General features: G+C 31.7%; 1 protein-coding gene across 3 annotated transcripts in view; it reads left to right on the plus strand.

Moving 5' to 3' along the window:
- LOC111413605 (uncharacterized) overlaps positions 1 to 21,547 on the plus strand; it is a 55,773-nt gene that overhangs the window by 1,796 nt on the left and 32,430 nt on the right. For all 3 annotated transcript variants that reach the window (XR_011640417.1, XM_071196083.1, XM_071196082.1), the window contains exon 2: positions 2,562 to 2,660. The gene's annotated coding sequence lies outside the window, so the exon portion shown is untranslated. The remainder of the gene's footprint in view (positions 1 to 2,561; positions 2,661 to 21,547) is intronic.

Raw genomic sequence — 21,547 nt, forward strand, 5'->3', positions numbered from 1 at the left:
ATTTACTTCGCTGTTTGTTGACGGCACGTTGCATCTTGCACCGTTTCGAACTCACCCTCGTTGCGATGAAATCCGTTCTTTACAAGTTGTTTATCCCGGTTGCGGATTCGCGGAACCGTATCGAAAAGAATTAATAAATAATTTTATTTCGTGAATCCATTGTGTTTAACTTTACAAGTTATTAGACAACTTAATAACTTTTAAGAAATGATTTTCTTAGATTGGTGTGTAAAACTGTTGAATAGAATAGATTGGTTAAGTTATGCTTAACTCAAACTGCGTTTACAAGTTTTTAGCTCATCAATAGTTTTTGATCAAAACTTACAAATGGTAGTAGTGTTCGTGTTGCGACTTTTACTGCTGTACTAAACTTAATATTTTTCTTAATACTTCAATGTTTTATACTTTAGTGTAATTGGAAAAAAATAATCTTGAAATTGTGGATCTCTGGAAACTGTTGAAATTGTGGATCTTGAAAGATCCGTTGCAACTTGCCAATGTTGGGTACATTGCATAAGAAATGTTGGCCATTTCTTTAATGTTGGATTAATGGCAGTTGCAAGTTTAATGTGTGTAAAGCTAATACCACTTGAGTCAATGCATTGTAGTCTTGAAGTTTCAAGATACACTCTATATTACACTGTAATAATGCTTGGTGCATTTGTGTATAAATTGTTGATTTCACCTTGTGAAGTCTATCACTTAAGGCATTACAAATCGATCTTGTAGAATATTGGTTACATTTTAATGATTTTCCACTGCCTCAGGTTCTTGAAGTTCTTGAAGGCTCTTGAGGTTCTAGAAGCATACCATTACAATATGTCAACTTCTACGATCTTAAGCTACAAGATACGGTTGTTACAATTTAGTACAACTCAGTCTATGTGATGCTTTACTATGAGGAATGTTAATATCCAGGAAATTTACTCTTGAAAATAAATACCCGGGTATTTAACAACACTTCCTCTATATAGTATTGCTGTGTAAGCATAATCAAGGAATTCAAGGAAAAGTCAGGGAGGCCTTTTTGCCAATACACCTAGAAACGTCTAAGAAATTACCTTATTAGTTGAGAAGGTGTTATTTATGCTTGGGGCTGGTTAGAAAGAGCAAATGATGGCTATGAATGCATCTTGTCATGAACGAGGCACAGTAAAGAAGCAATATTTTAAGTCTAATTTGAACTCTTAAGAGTTGTTGGAATCTCGATAAGCTCAAATTTAGAAATAAGAATAAGTTGTGGAAGTCTACACTTGTTTTCTATAGCAACTATGTGCAAGATTGCAGTCTGAACAGCAGCACCGTAAGCTACGGCTTCATCTGGATTAATCGATTTATCTAGTTCTTTACCATTAAAGAAATTTTCAACGAGATTTCGAACATTGGTTTGAACTGGTTTTGTGGGCGATTGGAACAAATAAGAGCTAATTTTTCAGACTTGGAAGAGTTATGAATGCATAAAATTCAAGTTGAGCCGGCGATGATTTGAGAAAACATTCCCTTTAACTTGTATTGCCTTTGTCAAGTAATCTGAAGGAGTTTCTTAATGCACCAACATTTTTTTTCTATATTTCAGGGATGTTTTTAATCGATTTTGATTGACACCAATTAGCTTTTCTCATATACTAAGTCTTTGAACTTTTCTGCAAAACATCCCCTTGAATGTTATTAACTTTTTTGCCTCACTAAAATGATCTGAATGTGTTTTTAGCACCATTTTGACATGCAACAACAATCTTTTTTTATTTTTGTATTTTTTTAAACACTACACAAAATCATAATTTTTAATTATTTCATCCTCGTTAAGTATCCTAGACATGTTTTTAATCAATTAGGACCATTTTGATTTCGACCAATCAGTTTTTTAAATTTTTTGAACTTTCTGGAAATGATTCCATTTAACATTATTATCTTTTTCAAATAATTTAAAGGTGTTTTCAAATCAATTGGCACAATTTTGACATACACCAACAAGCTTTTTCGGATATTACTTTAACATTTATTGCTTGATATAAACGTTTATGACTCAAATCGTTTTTTAATCCTATTTTTGCAATTAATACTAAAACGCATACGAGATTTACATCTCCCTGATTGATGAAAGTTTCAAGTGTCATCACTCATCGATTCGATTTCAATCACTTCGCACGTAATACATAAAATAAATACGTTGTGAGTGTGGAAATAATTACTTTGTGTTTTTCAAAAAACTTTTTCCGACGTATTTTTCCAATTTATTACACCACTTTTACATATACACGGAGAAAATGAAGGCTTTACATTGACAGGGCGTAGGCCTAACAACGCCCTTTTCGATTAATATTAATTTATGAAGGGAGCAAAAAGTAGTCGCTCTTTATCTCTCCCCGATCGGGTGTTTTAACTTAACAACTCGGTAATGTTTATTTATGAATGAGCCGCACTTTGATGTTAAACGATGATCGATGCAGCTTTTAAAATTCCGAAGTTGATTCTTATTCTAATATTAATGTTGACTTATGATTGATCGAATCGTTTGTACTACAAGAATAATTTATTGTTGTTTATTTCTTTTTTTGCAGATGTCATCAAATTTTACGAGAAGATTAAGAAGAGGTTTTTGAATATGGTAGCCTGTGATATTTCGATCTATAAAGGGAAACCGAGACAGTGACGGAAGGGTAAGTCGATTTCCCTAATATACAACATTCAATACGGCCCTGAACTTTGCAAGAATACTAGATTTTACGCTCATTTTTCGCTTTGTCGAGTCGAGAAGTCCATTCATTTTTTATTATACCTACTCTTTTCGTTCTTTTTAGAAAAATTCCATAAAAAAGAACGATTCAACCCAAATTTTTTCTTTCCTATTTATTTCTAAATGTCATTCAAAATGTTAAAAGTTATTTTTACCTTTTGTCATATACAGGGTGATTCAAAAATTTAAATTTTAAAAATCAAATTTTTAATTGTAACGCAGATATCTTTCACCTTAATTATAGCAATTTTGAAACGTTCTCGTAAACTTTAATTTAGCTATGAAATATTTTCACGGTTAAATAATATTTAATATGTTGACGTCTCCTCTCACAACTTTACGTTTAAAACGAACGCGACGGCAACTTCTGTTAAACATCGCATATTGTATGCATACAAAGTAGGGCGCCCAGCATACCTAGTTTAAAGTGGAATAATTAATTAAAATTTGACATTTTAGGTGTAAATTTTATATTATATGCTGTCATTTAATATAAATTGTAATGTGTAATATGTAAATTGATAAGATGCCCCAATAAGAGTGTCCGATTTAATCTTAAAATGAAACGTGTAGTTTTTGAGCGAGCTGTGATACTTTTTGCAATATAAAGTAGACATCTTCCCATTAAGTATGGAATAAAATATTCTGAACATTTATGCAAAGTCACCAATGACGTGTTGGAACTCGTCTTTGAGCTCGGAAATAGATCGTGGCGCATTGGCATCGATGTGAGATTTCACAAAAACAGAGTCTGCTGGTTTGAGCTCATGGGTCAGGTGTACCTTGAAGGATGAACAATACCGAATTGATGTTTTCGGGGTTTGGGCGATACTCTGGTTTGCAACAGATTTATACAATTGATTTATTTATTATCAATTATAACGCGTTGTTCCTTTGTGTAGCATTTTTAATAATCGGAGCAAGCGTAGATGACAGCTGTCAAATTTCAGAACTGTCACTTGCCCAAAAAAAAATGCTTCAAATCAATATTGTCTTTGATATCTTTCAATATCTTCTTCGGTAACTCTTCACATCATCCCCCACAGTATCTTCTTAAAGAATCTATCTCATTAAGTATCCTAGGGATGTTTTTAATCAATTAGAACCATTTTGACTGACACCAATCAGCTTTTCTCATTTTCTAATGTCTTTGAATTTTCTGGAAAACATCTCCTTAAATGTTATTAACTTGTTTTGCAAAATTCAAATGATTTGAAGGTGTAACTAATCGTTTTGACATCCACCATGCATATTTTTGAAACATTTAAAAAAATTTTTTTTAATTATTTCGTCGTCGTTAGGGATGTTTTTAATCAATTAGAACCATTTTGTTTGAGATTAATTAGCTTTTCTCATATTCTAAAGTATTTGAAGTTTCTGAAAATCGTGTCCTTTAAGATTATTCACTTATCTTGTTGTTGTAAGGTAACTTGGAATCAATATTGTCTTTAAGATCTTTTAATTTCTTCTCTGGTAACTCTTCCACAGTCTCTTCTTTAGCAATATTCTACATCGTACTGGATATTTGTCAATATCATCTCTGATAACCATCAACTTATTTCTGATATACATCAGTACTTGGTCTGATTTCTTAATATCACTTTGAATATCATTCAATATCGTCACAAATACCATATAGTCTTTGATTCTTTGGTTTCTGTACACAGCTGTACTCAACTCTTTGTCGAAGCTCCACAACATTCTATATTGTCTATGTCCTCTTTATATTAGGTTTAACATCTTTCTGATTATCGTCTCATTAATCTCAGTGATCTCTGTCAATCTCCTTAGCAACCTTTAGTATTATCTTGATACCTCACTTCTCATAATGATATCAAGTTGTCAGACAACATCCAACATTTTGTGTAGTACCTTTCAATATCAATCCAAATATCTGTCAATACGATCCCAAATTACTCATCACTCAATGAAGTTCTTGGCATGTTTGATCATCGTCAACACATTCCGTGATCATCCTCGACCTTATTTCTAACTACGCTTAACACTTAGGTTGCTCTCAACATCGCTAACATAATCCTTGGCCTCCCTGGAATTTCACATCATCTATGGCCTTTCCCATCATCAGTTATAACCAGAATTATTCGTAATTACCGTTGCGGATGACGCTTACTAGCTTTCAAGGTTATCCCTTCTTCAATATGATACATCTTTTGACATCTTGTTAGGTATCGTGCAATGTCGTCCCTTACATCTAGCAATATCACGAGCGATCTTTCCATTATTCCTAATCAATATGGTCTCAGCCCTCGTACCTGATTGATTACTCATTGACTGCTAAACATTATACTTGACAATACTCAACGTCGTCCATAATCAACTTCAACGTTATTCCTAATCCTACTTAATGCCATCGCCTCTCAACATCATATTTAACTATTTCCAATATTGCTCTGATACCTTATTTTCCTTATTATTACTTCATAGATAACATCACGATATGATTGAATTCACCCATTGGCGCTTGACCACAACATCTATTACCAACCTCAACACTATTTCCAACAGTACTTAAAGCCTCTCTAATCATCATGCCTAACTCTTTCAGAAATTGCATTGACTGCCTCAATATCATTGCATTCGTGATATTCATGGCATTCATTTTATGGCGCGATCAATATCGTTCCAGTATTCTCTATATGAGTTCAATATCATTTCTAATTTTGTCTAGCCTTCCTAACATTATCTTTGTTTACAGTCAATATCATTCCTGGATTCTGTTTATATGGTCAGTAACTCATGCTCAGTAACTGTCTAAATATCATTCTAAACCAAGGACAGTAGAATCCATTGTTGTTTGTAGCTCACTACGGATTGGTTGCCCGCACTCTATGTCACATTATTTGCCACGCCCACTTAACTGTCATTCGCATAGAACTCAATGACAGCTGACTGGGCGTGACAAATGGTGTGACATAACACACGTTGTCACAACAATGGATGTAGTAGTCCTGTTAGATTTTATTGTCCTTGATTCTAAACATCTTTTAATATCTCATCTAGCACCCTTCAACATCATTTCCAACATCTAATAATATTATTTTGGGCCGCTTTCCATCCACAAGGTTCATTCACAAAGTTATCTCTCAACTTCCTAAATCTAAACATCTTTCAATATCTTCTTTGCCACATTTCAACATCATCTCCAACATCTACCAATGTCGTTCCAAGCCGCTGTCAACATCATCCTTGGTTTCTATCCTGACATTTATTAATATCGTCCATCACCATCCTTAACATTACTCATAACCTCACTCACTGCCAGCTAAGTCTTCTCTCAACATCATCTATTTCCAACCTCAATGTTATTCCTAGCCGTACTTAATGCCTTTGATGACCTCTCTCATCATCATATCTAACTACTTTAAATGTTGTTCTGATATCTCTCAGGATTATCACTTATTGTCCCTGAGATCTCTAAACATTTTCCATCCGTAAGGTTCGTCCACAAGGTTATTCCTCAACTCCCTAAATATCATTCTAAACATCTTTCAATATCTGTTGTTCCACGATTCAACATCATCTCCAACATCGATCCCAATCAATATCGTTCCAAGCAGCTCTCAATGTCGTCCCTGACATCTCTTAACATAACTTAATGCCATCTATGGCCACTATCAATCATCTACTTCAAGTGTTGCTCTGATATTTCTCAGGATTATCATTCATTTCCCTCAGCATCATCTCACACATGAGATTCATGCTGAAATGTTGTCAAAATCCTCTGTAACATTTTTAATTTTGCTCATGATCTTCCCAAAATTATTCCTATTCTTAACAACCATTAATATTATCATTGATATCATCAAAATTATCCTCCAATGGCATCCTAGACTATCTTTAATGATATCCAAGGTCTATGTCAAAACCGTCCGTAACATTTCAAAATTAATTTTGTTACTTCTCAATTTCGGCCCACTCTCAAAAGTCCTGGATATCTCTAAAAATCCTAGATTTTCTAGAACTATTTGGAAATGCTTATACGAATCTATCCATTTGATTAGAAGCCTAGATATTTCTAGTTGTTCTTCAAAATTCTTGAAAATCGTTACAAAATCCATGAAACTTAATGATTTTCTTTAAGTATTTTGCTGCCGATTTCGGAAGGTTATTATGACAGCGTTGGTAATTTTACACATTTTTGGTCTCATATCATTCTCAATATGGTTTCCGAACATGATTGATAAAAATTGTTTTAATATAGCTAAATATGGTGTAACTTATTCGTCTAAACTGAGGCAATATAATAAGGACATGGGGGTTTATTTGATATTGATCTGATGTTCAAGCATCACATCAACAGTTTAGCTACTTCTGCGAAGCGTTATGTTAAGCTTTATAGTGTGAAACTCGTAGCAGATCTGGGTTGCTAAAACGAGGAGAGGATTCCAGAGTTAATTGAAACGTGTATCCCCTAAGGCAAAAGTCGTCTTTAGAATATTTTACTTAAATCTGCATAGATAAAGAAGACCATGCTTTAAAGTGATATAAAATATTTATGACACTTTCTTGTTAATTAATTTTGAAAAATTAATCTTAATTAAATAACAACAAGATTACTATATTTTTGAAAAGAGCCAAAAAAAATATTACACACTTCAACGTTTTCAACATGAATATTCATATCGCGTAGAGAGACGAGTTGAGATTAAAATTGCAAAATTAAACGCCGGAAATTATTCCTGAGATAGCAAAAAAAGTTTTAATCACCAATTAAAGAACGTTGTTTAGCCCGATTTTTTATTTTTTTATTTTCCGCCCGTTTTTTTGTATTTCAAAGAGTACAAAAGTGTGCTTTTGTGTAATTGTTTGAGAAACTAGGGCTTCGTTTGCTTCGTTAAGGGTTATTCTCGAATTAAAATCACATTTGTACACTTAATTTGTAACCTTAATTCATAACCTTAATTTATAACCTTAATTCATAGTTTAAATTTTTAAACTAAAAGAATAAAAAGGAATCTTTATACAGGGTGTTTCGGTGACTCGGGAACAAATGTAACCATAAATGTAAAAATTTATAAAAGTGCTCAAATTGCAAAGATACATTTTAACACATTTTTTTAAATATCTTAAACACTATTTATGGTAAAGCTTTGAAATTTGGTACAGTGTAAACTAATATCACGTAAAATTATTAGGCATTTTTTGAGTTGGATCGGTACGCGGGAACAATGCTATACAGGCTGTTCCTAAAGTTTGTTTGCTCAGAACTTTTTTATTCTATCATAACCCTACATTTATTTTTGCAGTTTCTAATAGTAAATGTAGTTTAGAAACTTTTATCATTCTTAGAGAATATTGATAAAAACCGCCGTTTTCGTATTAAATGCAAAAATGTTAGGCTCCGAATTCAATAACACTTAAAAAAAATAAATAAATAATCTGAATTGGCAATGACAAGTGAAAATCGAACTGAGCTGTCATAACTATTATGTATGCAACATGTCCAAGTGTACAGGGTGGTTCAAATTCGATGTCCGAATAGGCTAACTCGGAAACTATAAAAGTTAGAAAAAAAGTAGCTTACATGTCATGATCTCGTTTTTCGAGAAACTGCTAATGCCGAAAACTTCATAGCGCTATCGTCTTTTGTTTTTCCGCTAGAGGCTAAAATTGAAAATATCGTAAAACCAGCAAGCGCAATTATCTTGGTTATTATTATAGCTGGAGTATTATAACTAAGACATTACATGGACACTTTTTTACAGAGAATTTGATGACGTAGTCAAAAAAATTTTTTCGGTTTTAGATTTTGAGATATTATCACAATGTTCGTTTTTTTAAATGGAAACAACCACTGATTATTCGCTTATTAAATTCGTTATTTTTTTCTGATTACAAAAATATAGGGTTCGACAGGTCTATTTCTTATTGTTTTAGAATAAAGCTAAAAATAAACTTTTTTTATAAAATTTCCATCTAGTGTCGTCGAGGAAATTAAATTTACAGTTTCCTGTAAGTTACGGGGCGGTAGGTAAAATCTAAAAAGTTAACAATTAAATACGAAGATAACTTCTGGTATTTAAAAACAAATAATTTTTTAATATGTAACATTCTAACATGTCAAACTTTTCAAAATTTTCGTAATTGACCTTAAAAACAGGATTTTTAAAGTGACATTTCAGAAAATTTTTGAATACAAACAAATGTTGCTATGTTTATTTGAATTAAAAGAAAAACATATGAGCGCCATCTATCGATAATTTATTAAGTCATTTAAAAATAATATTAAATCGTAATAAAAAATGTGAAATAATGCAATCTATTCCAACTTTTGTGTAAAACATATATAAATTAAACAGTTTAACAAATATATTTGTTTCAAATATCAGAAATATGTTTTTTAATTTTTAGTTATAGAACCGTAATTTACAGGAAACTGTAAATTTAATTTCTTCCACGACACTAAAAGAAAAGTTTATTTTTAGTTTTATTCTAAAACAATAAGAAATAGACCTGTCAAACCCTATATTTTTGTAATCAGAAAAAAATAACGAATTTATTAAGCGAATAATAAAAAAACGAAAATTGTAATAATATCTCAAAATCTAAAACCGACAAAATTTTTTTGACTACGTCATCAAATTCTCTGTAAAAAAGTGTCCATATAATGTCTTAGTTATAATACTCCACCTATAATAATAACCAAGATAATTACATTTGCGGGTTTTACGATATTTTAAATTTTGGCCTCTAGCGGAAAAACAAAAGACGATAGCGCTATGAGGTTTTCAGCATTAGCAGTTTCTCGAAAAACGAGATCATGACATGTCAGCTACTTTTCTTCTAACTCTTATAGTTTTCGAGTTAGCCTATTCGGACATCGAATTTGAACCAGCCTGTACATTTAGCTAAATCACATTTTTAATTTGTTTTAGTTGATTTAATAAAAGAATCCAAAAACAAAAAAACGACAACACTAACAGGAATAATAAAAAAAGTACATAAAATAACAAGACAAGTAATAAAAAATACTAAAGGAAATGTTCAAAAACTTAGATTTCTTTTTTTTAGTGCTATTATTGAAATCGGAACCCAACATTTTTGCATTTAACACGAAAACTGTGATTTTTATCAATATTATCTAAGAGTAATAAAAGTTTCTAAACTAAATTTACTATTGGAAACTGCAAAAATAAATGTAGGGTTATGATAGAATAAAAAAGTTCTGAAACTTTAGGAACAGCCTATATAGCATTGTTCCCGTGGACCGATCCAAATCATAAATTGCCTAACGATTTTACATTACATTGAATTATACTGTAAATTTCAGCGTTCTACTGTAAATAGTGTTTAAGATATTTGGAAAAATGTGAAATTACATGAATTGTCGTCATTTTCACTCTAGTATATGTGGTTAAATTTGGTTAAATTTAAACACCCTGTATACGAAATGGTGTCATTTTGGATATTTTAAAGCTTCGATCCATCTTTTTCTTGGGTCTTTATATCGAATCTCCTTCATCTTTTTGATACTTTTATCCTCTTAAAAGAACTTTTCTATACGGTTCTTTTGAATAATATAAAATGGATTTTTTCCAAACCTTTTCATTCTGCGTATTTGAGAGAGTTATCATTTCGATTTTATTTTTTAATATTAAACGTTTCCATTAATCATTTTTTGACTTATCCGGCCATCATCGATATCTAATTAGGGATGATTTGTGGACTGGTCCTCGAGATTGTAATGGTCTCGGTAATTAAGAGGTGTTATCGAGGGTTGATTTGATGTTGATCGAGAGGAGGTCGAAGGACGACGGAAGATGTACCAAAGGCGAGAGAATTTACGTCGTTACGGAGATAAACCCTAGGAGATCGTGTTTACGTTGTGTGTGTGCGCGCGAGCCAAGGGGGTTACATAGGGTGGGGCCTCGTGTCTTAAAGGGGGGACGAATTAGGGTTGGTTTTTCGGTGCCAGGGACGAGAAACGAGACTTCGATCGATTGGCTCCGTCTCTCTTTCTATCTCTCTTTTTCTCCATCTCTCTTTGTGGGGAAACTCTCTTTCCCTTATATTTTCACTACCCCCCACCTCAAAATGGAACCTTCTAATAATTGATCGATTTTGAGATCTCGAATTATTTTTTGAGATAATTTTTAATTAATCTTTAAAATTTACTCCAATTTTTACAAATTTTTTAACATTTAAGTTAAGTCTTAATGGGTGTGAAATCATCTAAAAATGCTCGTTATAATGTTAATATCTTTAGGAGTAATTTCTATAACTAGTTTTAACCCTCGTTTCTGAAATTCTCGTTCGTGTCTGAGTAATAATGGTGTTTGTCACGCAATCGAGATGGGGTAAACTCTAAATTACCAGACTGTTTATGTGATAAATTTTGAAAGCTTTCAAAAAGCTAAACATCATCTTACAAACCTCAATCTTTACTAATTTTTATACTTTCTGGCAATTTTCCAGTATCTATGATATCTGTGTGTCAATTACGCCATCTGTTAAAATCTATTAACACTAAAAACATCTATTACAGTTTATAGGGTTAATGAGGCTAGAGAGAATGTTTAAAACGATGGGAGATGACTTTGAGAGACAATTTTATAACTGTTTATATTAAAACAAATTAAAAATGTTGCTGATAACAAATATTCGATATTGAGCGAAGTCAGAAAGAAGTTATAAGATGTTATTGTCGATATAGAAAGGTTATAGATGATGTTGAAGTTGTTAGGGACGATATGATGGAATAATGTTGTTAATAGTTTTTGGAAACGATGCCAGAGACCTTATTTAGGAAAAACTTTGGACGATAATTGAGACAATTTTGAAACCAATCATAACATTGCCCTAAAAGATTACCATTTTATGATGCTATTTTATACTGAAATAAGTTAAAAATGTTGCTGATAACAAATATTCGATATTAAGGAAAGTCAGAAAGAAGTTATAAGATGTTATTGTCGATATAGAAAGGTTACAGATGATGTTGAAGTTGTTAAGGACGATATGATGGAATAATGTTGTTAATAGTTTTTGGAAACGATGCCAGAGACCTTATTTAGGAAAATTAGGAAAAACTTTGGACGATAATTGAGACAATTTTGAAACCAATCATAACATTGCCCTAAAAGATTACCATTTTATGATGCTATTTTATACTGAAACAAGTTAAAAATGTTGCTGATAACAAATATCGATATTGAGGGAAGTCAGAAAGAAGTTATAAGATGTTATTGTCGATATAGAAAGGTTACAGATGATGTTGAAGTTGTTAGGGACGATATGATGGAATAATGTTGTTAATAGTTTTTGGAAACGATGCCAGAGACCTTATTTAGGAAAATTATGGAATGCTTTGGAAGATAATTGGGACAATTTTGAAACCAATCGTAACATTGACCCTAAAAGATTACCATTTTATGATGCTATTTTATACTGAAACAAGTTAAAAATGTTGCTGATAACAAATATTCGATATTGAGGAAAGTCAGAAAGAAGTTATAAGATGTTATTGTCGATATAGAAAGGTTACAGATGATGTTGAAGTTGTTAGGGACGATATGATGGAATAATGTTGTTAATAGTTTTTGGAAACGATGCCAGAGACCTTATTTAGGAAAATTATGGAAAACTTTGGACGATAATTGAGACAATTTTGAAACCAATCGTAACATTGCCCTAAAAGATTACCATTTTATGATGCTATTTTATACTGAAACAAGTTAAAAATGTTGCTGATAACAAATATCGATATTGAGCGAAGTCAGAAAGAAGTTATAAGATGTTATTGTCGATATAGAAAGGTTACAGATGATGTTGAAGTTGTTAGGGACGATATGATGGAATAATGTTGTTAATAGTTTTTGGAAACGATGACAGAGACCTTATTTAGGAAAATTATGGAAAACTTTGGAAGATAATTGAGACAATTTTGAAACCAATCATAACATTGACCCTAAAAGATTACCTCTTTATGATGCCATTTTATACTGAAACAAGTTAAAAATGTTGCTGACAACAAATATCGATATTGAGGGAAGTCAGAAAGAAGTTATAAGATGTTATTGTCGATATAGAAAGGTTACAGATGATGTTGAAGTTGTTAGGGACGATATGATGGAATAATGTTGTTAATAGTTTTTGGAAACGATGCCAGAGACCTTATTTAGGAAAATTAAGGAAAACTTTGGAAGATAATTGAGACAATTTTGAAACCAATCGTAACATTGACCCTAAAAGATTACCATTTTATGATGCTATTTTATACTGAAACAAGTTAAAAATGTTGCTGATAACAAATATTCGATATTGAGGAAAGTCAGAAAGAAGTTATAAGATGTTATGGTCGATATAGAAAGGTTACAGATGATGTTGAAGTTGTTAGGGACGATATGATGGAATAATGTTGTTAATAGTTTTTGGAAACGATGCCAGAGACCTTATTTAGGAAAATTAGGAAAAACTTTGGACGATAATTGAGACAATTTTGAAACCAATCGTAACATTGACCATAAAAGATTACCATTTTATGATGCTATTTTATACTGAAACAAGTTAAAAATGTTGCTGATAACAAATATTCGATATTAAGGAAAGTCAGAAAGAAGTTATAAGATGTTATTGTCGATATAGAAAGGTTACAGATGATGTTAAAGTTGTTAGGGACGATTTGATGGAATAATGTTGTTAATAATTTTTGGAAACGACGCCAGAGACCTTATTTAGGAAAATTAGGGAAAACTTTGGACGATAATTGAGACAATTTTGAAACCAATCGTAACATTGACCCTAAAAGATTACCATTTTATGATGCTATTTTATACTGAAACAAGTTAAAAATGTTGCTGACAACAAATATCAATATTGAGGGAAATCAGAAAGAAGTTATAAGATGTTATTGTCGATATAGAAAGGTTACAGATGATGTTGAAGTTGTTAGGGACGATATGATGGAATAATGTTGTTACTAGTTTTTGGAAACGATGCCAGAGACCTTATTTAGGAAAATTAGGAAAAACTTTGGACGATAATTGAGACAATTTTGAAACCAATCGTAACATTGACACTAAAAGATTACCATTTTATGATGCTATTTTATACTGAAACAAGTTAAAAATGTTGCTGATAACAAATATCGATATTGAGGGAAATCAGAAAGAAGTTATAAGATGTTATTGTCGATATAGAAAAGTTACAAATGATGTTGAAGTTGTTAGGGACGATATGATGGAATAATGTTGTTAATAGTTTTTGGAAACGATGCCAGAGACGTTATTTAGGGAAAACTTTGGAAGATAATTGAGACAATTTTGAAACCAATCATAATATTGATCCTAAAAGATTACTATTTTAGGATCAATGTAAAGTTTTTAGACACGATATTGAACATAAAAGTAGAAAACTCAAGAACGATGTTTAAAGTAGTTAGGGATAACCTTGAGGATTATTAGAGACGGCTTTTAAATTATTTAGGGATGATGTTAAAAATACTCATTGACAATATTGATATCATTTGGATTTGTTATGGAAAATAGTTAGGGACCACGTTGAAGGAATCACAGAGGATGTTTAAAATCGTCATTAACGATATATCACTCTAATGATATTGTTGACAATAAATAATTATGACATTTATGTATTAAACAAATATCACTTATAATAAGTGATATGTTTACTCAAGAGTGAGGTAAAGAATTGATGAATAGCTTCAGTGAGCTGTTTAGAAGAGTAATTTTGTATATTGATTGCGCATCCCTTATTGTATATTAGTATGGTTGTACTGAACCTCAAACACAGCAGTATTTTTCAAAATTGTATTAAAAATTTCGGTTAGCAAAGTCTAGGGATTTTCCATTTTTTAGATTTCTTACTTCTTCTAATACTCTGCTGGTTGTTAGCACTTCCACTCTCTGCTTATCTGTTATTGCTCCCTGCTTTATCTTTGAGACTGTTTTAGGTATTCCATATGGATTTGTAGTCATTCTCCATCTCTTTACTAAATTTGTCCCAATACTCGTTCTAATTAGTACATTCTCTTGTTCACTTTGCTCCTGATTTTGACTTGCTTTATAGTCTCAACAAGTTTTAGTTAATTTATATCGTAAATGTGTTTTTCTTTTCTTGCTTAATTTCTTTTCTGAAAGAATAAGAAAATAGAGGAAGGATGTTGTAAGATTTCAATGATGATTGATTGTATTTAGGTATGATGCCGAGTGATGAAGGGGTGATTTTGAAAGATATTATTGGAACGTGTTAGAGAGTTATTTATTAACAGTATTGAAACCAATTAATTATTGGTTTCTCAGAAACCAACGCAATATTGGAGAGGCTGTTGAAATGATTAGATATGATATAGATAGAACAATGGGGGTTAGGAATAATATTAAGAAATTCTTTTGTAAGCATTTTGCTATAAAACCTAGGTTACGAAAAAAATCAATTAAACAACTTTTTATAATTCATATGCTCTATAAAAGATCAATCACTATATAGGATTTCCTCGAATAAGAACTTTGTCAAGTTAACTCTTTATTATCAAATCGATAATCAAATTCTCCTTCTCAATTCAGAAGTCAAGACAAAAGTTGCTTTTTCTCAGAAAGACTAATGTAAGATTTCAAAATTCTGGAAATTGAAAAATCTAATTTATGTGACAAAATGTTTCAGGAAATAACTCCACATATTCTAGGACATTCCGATCTTTATCCGAATTCGATTTCCTATTTATTTGTTTTATGGAAAAGAACAAATTACATAGTTTGCGATATCTGTGTTTGGATTTACATTCATACATTTAAAGTTGACCGTTTGATACATTGCAGTGGAAGTGTTCAACGAGAGAATGGGTTATTTATACTGAGTTATGCTGTTTTATTTATGTTGGAAGAGTATATCAAGAATTTTATAGTTCAATGCTCTTTTTTATTCAAATTCAAAGACATAAAAGAAGTTTAACAATTTTTTTATACAGTGTGTTTGTATTTTAATTGATAATTCAAATACAACACCAATTATTTATAGGTACACGGTCTTATACCCCTTTGTTGAAGGAATCTGCAAAAAGAGATACAAAACTGCAACAAATACAAATAAATACAAAGCAGGTCTCATGAGATATTTTCGCACCTGACAAATTTTCTGATCTTAGTCTAATTTAGAATTGGTTTTGTCATATTTTTATCTCTTCTGCCCTCAATTTTATTAAATTCAAATTCAATTTCTTAGTTTATTTCTTTTGAGCCAGAAAAAATCTTATTTTAATGTGATTTAATGAACTATTAATATATTTCACAAGATGGCGCTTTACAAATTTCATTATTTTTTGAATTTGACCATGACATTTAATTAATTTTTATACAGGGTGTCTCACGTAACTGGTTCGTTAGAATTTTTTCAGGTGCCACTATTCGTAGAGATTTGAAATTTTGGTAGCATGGGTTGTTCATTCGGAACTTTCGATCTAAAATATTTTCAAGATGGCCGCCACTTCCGGTCTACCGGAAGTAGACCATAACTTCGCTATTTTAAATGGAATGCTATACTTTTTATTACACCGTTTAAATGTATGTAAAGAAATAGGTTGACTTTGATAAAAGTTATTGGTACCTAGCGTTTTTCGTTTTCGAGTTATTTTGGTTTTAAACTTTTTTTGGTAAATTTCATTAAAACTCCATATCTCAGCCAAAGTTCATTCAAAAAAGATCTACTTTGGCACGATTAGTCTTCAGATGTTGTCAAATAGATTGCCATTTGTTGTATCGGAGTATCTTATACAGGGTGGTCAAAAATTGAATTACAGTTTCTCCATATTCAATGGGGAGAAAGTCGAAAATTTTAAATGGAACGCCCCATATTTTTTTAGCCTATCAGGAAGAGAATTTAATTCTCTACAAATTACCTATACACATTCCCATACCTATTTATTGTAGTTTGCCTCATATTGCGAAATTTATTAAAACATGCACGAAATGCAGGTTTTTTTATTAGAAAGCTATGGAATGTTGACAGTTTTTGGTCCATGTTTGTATTATTGTTGCCATTAGTTAAAAGTTAGGTAAACCAACCCAACCCAACCTAACGACCATCACGAGGAAAAATTTCAAAAAATTGATAATGAATCTATTAGTTCTGGATATATCGAGACCAAAAGAAATCGCACATTTCAAAACAACGAAATAAATAATTTAACGTATTTTATTGCATTTCCAAATTCAATTTAATAACAAATTTATATTTTTATTCAAATCTAATTTTTGTCATTAACTTTTTGTTTTAATAACTTCATTTATTTGATCGTCTGTTTGTTATTTTTGGTAAGTAAAAGCTAGTAAACTAAAAGATTATCAATCGTAGTTAATAGTGCAACTAATAATAGAAATAAATTAAACAAAAAACTGTCAAAATGTCATGGCCTTCTAATAAAAATACAAACGGTTTCCTGCATTTTCTGCATGTTTTGATAAATTTACGAATATGAGAGAAACTACAATAAATAAGTATAGGAATGTTTATAGATAAATTGTAGAGAATTAAATTCCCTTTCGTGTAGACTAATAAAATATAGGGCGTTCCATTTAAAATTTTCGACTTTCTCCCCATTGAATATGGAGAAACGGTAATTCAATTTTTGACCACCTGTATAAGATACTCTGATACAATATATGACAATCTATTTGAGAAGAGTAATCGTGCCAATTTAGAGCTTTTTTGAATGAACGTTGGCTGGGATATAGGGTTTTAAAGAGCATGGTGAAATTTGCCAAAAAAACCTTAAAATCAAAATAATTCGAAAACGAAAAACGCTAGGTACCAATAACTTTTATGAAAGTCAACATATTTTTTTACGTATAATTAAAAGGTGCAATTAAAACTATAGCATTCCATTTAAAATAACGAAGTTATGGTCTACTTCTGGTAGACCGGAAATGGCAGCCACCTTGAAAATATTTTAGATCGAAAGTTGAACAACCCATACTACCAAAATTTCAAAACTGTGCGAATACTGGAACCTAAAAAGGTTCTAACGAACCAGTTACGTGAGACACCCTGTATATCTATTTCAATAGATTAATCCATTTTTCATAAAATTTTGAGAAAACAGAAATTTTTAATACCAATTTTGATTTCTTTCATCTTAATCTTCGTTATTTATAACAATTCAATCAAAATCTTTTTTTTTTCTTGTAAATACGAAATTTAAAATAAAAACCGAGACGCGGTTAGTTTGGAAACAATTCCATAGGGGATAATACATTGTGAATTCTGTAGGAACAAACCCGCCATCCCCATTGTGCTTTCGTGTAATTGTGTTCTTGGGGCGTGCACGTTCATCTCGCACGTTCTAACGCCTGTGTTGAATTGTAAGCAATATGCAAACGGTTCTCTGATGGTGAATTGCCAACGTTTAAACGGTTGTCTCGTATTAAATAGTCGACAATTTGTATTGTCTCATAAAATCATTACAAAAAAATAAATTAAAAAAATTGACATATCATAAAAGTGAGGTTATGTTATTTTATTTTTTTATATATTATTTAAATTAATGAATAATTGATTTTAAATATAAACGAATTCATTATTTTAATCTATATATAATAATTAATCGTTATAATTTTATTTAAAATTGATTTCTTATTAACATATTTCGAAATATTGATTTTAGTCGATGTCACCGCTTCCTACTTTCCCGACGATAAATTAGTGTGTCCCCCGCTCGATAGATGGCACAAGGCGACGCATTAGCAAGTTAAATGTTGAGGAAAATCAGATAAAGACTTTCCAGTTTCCGTGTTCATTAAAATGGAAAACTTGCCAATTCCGCAAGTTGGATTTGCGAAATATTCTTCATCTGTGGAACTATTTTTAAATTTTAACGCATTTCCGACATTCGAAATTGAAAGCCGTGTTGAGTTATTTAAACGTAATGGTCCATCTTTTATCCTTAACGTCACTTAACTGTTACTAAAATATTTCTTTTCCTCGTTTTATTGATTTTCTTGTTATTGTTGGAAACTCAAGGATTATGACATATTATTATGGATGAGTAATAGTCGTAGTAGGACATTGAAGCTGATAGTCTTATATCTACAGGGAGACAATTTAATGCATATTACAGAAAGACGAGGGTGCATTATTATTCAGGGTACGCTTGAAATTAAGCCTTGTAGCTTGAAAGACAGGGTCGTAGGTAAATTTCGCGGAATTCCACTCGGCGAACTTCCTCAGAATTTTAATTAGATTCCTTAGACTTGGACTAAATCCAAAAAAATATATATTCCTTTTTGATTAATTTCAAAATAACATCCATAAAGTTATAAATACCACTTGCGGCAAATTAACTGTGTAGCATATATTATTCACATCAAATACTCGGTTTAATCCGCGGTTTTCATTAATATTTCAATGTATCCAAATAAATTCTCGATTACAGTAACCCAGGAATTCCGGGAGATTTTTCAATTGATAAAGCATGAACTGTTTGTGGTTGAAACTTTCCGAATCATTCGTGGATTGTTGGAATTGTTTCTCGGAGGCTTGTTAGCACCTAACTTGCAACTTATGTCATTCTATAACACCCCTGAGGTTGCAATTTCGAATACTTGCCAAGTTTACCACTTGGGGCGTTCGGATTAATCTCCAACAAACTGTGTAACATGCATTATTCACACCAACTGCTCGTTTTAGTTTGTGGTTTTCATTAATATTATAGTATTTCCATACAAAATTGCAATTATGGTAGTGATATGAGTTTTGATTTCTAATAAATTTGAATTTGCCTCACTTAAAATATTCATTTTCATTGTGTATTAATTTTCAAAGAACCAATATTAACTGGTTCTAGGTAATTCAAGTTTTGCTTCTGATTCAACATTTAAAAATCTATTAGATTGCCTATTCTACAAAACACCATTTAAAATATTTCTGCTCGATGTTACTCTTCCTGCTCTAATCCTTTCCGTTGCTTTCTATTCATCAATTTTCAAATTAACAGCAAATTCTGATGGACCCACACTTTTGCATAACTTTTACTATCTATCTCCTCTCTCCATATTTATTGTTCCATTTTACTTATCACTTCCTAAAATGGAATGGGATCTTCTCTGAAAATCCCTCAATTTATCTTTAATTGCTTCTCCAATTTTTCGTTTCTTACTAATCTCACATATTCTGCCTCTATCTTTATCTTATCCTGTCTATTTCGTTAGTTTTTTTTGACATCGCTTGTAGTTGTAATTGCAACATTTGGCTGTAGTTCACCACGAGATGATAAAACATCTAGAAATTGTTAATAGAACAACATAAACAATTCAAAAGTAGATACGGCTTGCAGAAGATTAGAGATTATCTTCAAAAATCTACTAGTTTTGCTAGATTTTTGCTAATACAAAACTATGCAGTGTTCTTAAAATCCTTTAATCTGTTACTATCGCCTTTTATCGTCTCGTTTTCTTGTTTGGAAGCACAACAACAAAGTTTCTTGTTTGCCAAAAAGTCTTATATTGTTATATGGTAACATTCTTAAGTCGTGTTTTCAAAAAATTACCTTATGGGATACACTTCATGTTCTGCCATGAACCATTTTGTGACACTGCCCAAAGACAATACAAGCGTTATCTACTCTATTTTTTAGATGTCTTGAGGTTGACAGAAAAGACCCTGAGATTTGACAATTCTATGGAGTACATCATTCTAAAGTACATACTCGAGTACTTTCTATCTGTAAAGTTATTGATTGTGTATAAAGGTATTAGGTATTAGCTATGACCATGGATCTTTGCTTTGTTTCATCTCTTTAGATTCTTATGGATTTTCGTATTTTTGAATCTAACCCAATTTCCAGATTACTGACAATCAATGTTTAATAAATAAAATTCTTATTCTGCCAGATGTTTCCAAAATGATTATTCGTTCTGACCTTGGCAGACATCTTTTTCTCTATACGGATTTGTTTTTTTCTCGACGCAACAGTTCGTCACCTGTAGATCGGTCACCGACGGTTTCTCCCCCAGCTAGAGAATCGGGCACATCCGGAGCCGGTCGCCGTTGTCGACGCCTACGGGCGACGGCGGCGGCGTCGCGTTGCCAGTTCCCGTCCCGACGCCGATCCGGTGGCCGTCCGGAGGTCGCGATTTTTTCCTTTTTTTGTTCATTTATCAATTCGCACCTGTTCTATCTGGCCGCGAACCCAGAAACGCCGCCCTTCCTCTAGCCTAAAAAAAAACTACGTAAAAAACCATTATTTCACCACCAAGTTTTTTGGCACGGTTCCTAATTCCTGGAAATCATCCGGATAAAATACACGACACGAAGAGGTCGGGTCCGGATGCAACAGTTTGGCATCGTACTCGCTTTCAGCGCTGTGATAGCTGTGACGAGGTTGTTTGGGTTATTGGATTTATTGTCATTGCCGTCCGAATCGATGGTTTTTAGGATTTGGTGTGGGTTTAGAGGAAGATGTGATTTTTATAAAGAAGGTATCTTTATTTTCTTCTTTTTCAAAAAATTTGTAGGAAGCCTTAATTTATTAAATTATTACGAATTTAATCTCAATTAAACACCCTGTATATAAAAACTTAATTTTGTGTATATAAATGTTACTAAACACCATAATAATAATTATTTATAAATAAGGTTATATATAATTATAACCTCATTTTTTTTTATTCTGCCATATTTTATCCTTTCATCACCACAAAAATATTTTTTTAATGTGATTTCTCGTTTGTAAACTATGTGACCTACTTCAAGTTGACCCTTTATGTTATTAAAACTTTATCAAAATCATCTACATGTTACTTATATCAAGCTCCACTTAGCTCCGGTAAGGTTGAAGCCTAC

The sequence above is a fragment of the Onthophagus taurus genome, chromosome 5 (genome assembly GCF_036711975.1).
Source record: "Onthophagus taurus isolate NC chromosome 5, IU_Otau_3.0, whole genome shotgun sequence".
Taxonomy (NCBI): domain Eukaryota; kingdom Metazoa; phylum Arthropoda; class Insecta; order Coleoptera; family Scarabaeidae; genus Onthophagus; species Onthophagus taurus.